At 40.1% G+C, this 2318-nt stretch overlaps 1 long non-coding RNA gene across 1 annotated transcript; it reads right to left on the minus strand.

Annotated features, from left to right (window-relative positions):
• Window positions 1–546: 546 nt before the first annotated feature.
• LOC145455095 (uncharacterized) lies at window positions 547–1214 on the minus strand. Its single transcript, XR_013920275.1, has 2 exons — window positions 1180–1214; window positions 547–1117 (listed from the first exon to the last, which is right to left on the minus strand). It is a non-coding gene; the product is annotated as an uncharacterized LOC145455095 (long non-coding RNA).
• Between the last annotated feature and the right edge of the window lie 1104 nt (window positions 1215–2318).

The following is a 2318-nucleotide window of genomic DNA, read 5'->3' on the forward strand; positions in this document are numbered from 1 at the left end:
GGCAGCTCGAAATATCCGTATACCCGAGCTTGTCATGTGCGCGCGCGGAGAGTTTCCAATGTTATGTAGGCTTACCATATTTTGGAAATGTAAAATGAGGACACTTTTTCAGAAATTTCCAACTTACAAAACCGGAGTAGAAATCTCAAAAACCGGTGAATTTTCCTCACTTTGCGATCGGTTGACTAAAAAAAAAAAAAAAAGGTCTTCACTTCCACTCAGAGCTCAAAATACCGTTTTTCTCTACACATTGCCAGGTGGATGACTAAAAAAAAAGGTCATCTTTTCGCTCAGAGCTAAAATCACCGCTTTTTCCTCCGAAATACCCGCCGGAGCTTCACTTCTGCGCTAATTTGCGGCATATCACTCGCAATTTGCTCTAAATCTGACCTAAATTTGCAAAAAAGAGGACAAAATCTCAAAAAAGAGGACAAATGGGCGTCCTTCGAGGACACTTTCAAAAAAGAGGACAAATCCTCTTAAAAGGACGTATGGTAAGTAGGGTTCCGGTTTAAATCATTTCAATCGAATAATTAATTCAAATCATGATTTTTTTGATTTTTTTACTCATAATAACAACAACAACAACATGAACAACAGAAAATGGGATGAATGACGACACTGTCAATCAAGGTGATGAAGGATAACGCTTGAACTTTCATAATGTGGGGCTGTGAATCATTATCCACATAGCTGTAAACGTTTAAATTATGTGGTAATGATGGGTCGTTAGAATCATTACTGATCCGTTCTAGTAGCGACGAAACATGTTGATTTATCTCGGGACCATCCATAATAGTTGCATCTTCATCTTGATTGGTCTCTGCCAGCAAACTGTTGATCTTCATGAACTCTTTACTGCTTTGTTAGTACCATAGTCCATGAAGTGATCTTTCACTCGCAGCATCACTTCAAGATTTGCCTGTGGCAGGCAATCACGACTCTTGTTTGCAGTTGCGGCCGCACATGACCGATGCCCCGCACAAGATGCAGCATGTGCAACGGACGAAAGGCGAGTCTTGAAAGTTCTGGAGGACACCGGCATGATCCATCCAGAATAATGCTGGCTGATGAATTAGATATGGTACCGAGATACTCGATTCTGCATCGAAAATTCCTAGAAATCGAAGGAAGATAAGAGACATTCAGTGTGTGTGGAGTATACACAATTATACTCACCAACTTTACAATCATAATCAATCCAATCCATCGTTCGATTATAGGTTACCAGCAGACCAATCACTGCATTCTGGTTCCATCTTCGAAACTAATCATTTTGCCAGGTCTCAAACAACTCCTTTGCGATTCATGTCCATTGTCCAAGCCACATACTCTAACTCATCTTTGAAAACAGCAGACTTTCAATCTCACGAGCTACCATATTGTTGGTTAACATATACAAGCGGGATTGTCGAATAGATCTAAGTTATGGCCTTTGATTGCTCAGCATCGAGCTTTGAGGGGATGAGGCAAAGGTGAGATTTTCGCCGAATGTCGTGCGCATGTTCTGATAAATCTAGGGACATGCTGTTTTACGGTATCCTTTCCTGTTTACGGTACACACAGATTCGTTTCTATTTTAATCTATAACCAGTATTCAAGCAGCTATATAAATATGAATCACACATAATGACATGGTATCTTACTTGCACTTGTGTTCACATCCCACAGCCACACAGCTAGTTGGCCCATCGTTCCCAGCCCACAATAACTGCAAACTGCTTTTTGCAACGCTTAGGCAACAGCATGATGTTTCTCGGTGGCTATAATAGCAGTCGTGTGTGCTTGCTAGTCCTAGATATGTGTTGTATTGTAACGTCATAAAATGAACAAGTCAAGATCATGGAACCCTACAATAAAACGGACACGTAGTCAGTTGCGTGCGAGTATATATTAGGACAATTAGATTGAAAGTAACGATAAGCCCACAACCATCAAATGTTACTGATAATGCCTGACGTGGATCAAAAATTAAGGATAGCCGAAAATTCTGAATATATCCTAACAACGAAATTTCATAAGGTGGTATTTCTAACTTATCGACAATAGGTCTATATTTTGGTATTGAATGGTTTATCCTAGTTCTCCGTAGAATTCCCTTTCTTGTTTCCGATGCTATGTAGAGAATGCTGGAAAGTTGTATTTATTCAAGTATTTTGGATTAACGATGTTAACGTGACTGGAAAATTTTGTTACTTCACATAAATGCCCACAGGATAGCAGATACCGAAGTTCTTTTGCAAACGCGAACCTCTAAATTATTGAGGTCGGTCGGCAATTATTGAGGTCGCCGAACGCGAACTGGAATCGAACGTTCG

The sequence above is a fragment of the Botryllus schlosseri genome, chromosome 14 (assembly GCF_051294905.1).
Source record: "Botryllus schlosseri isolate E-star chromosome 14, Bs_hap1, whole genome shotgun sequence".
NCBI classification, from domain to species: Eukaryota; Metazoa; Chordata; class Ascidiacea; order Stolidobranchia; family Styelidae; genus Botryllus; species Botryllus schlosseri.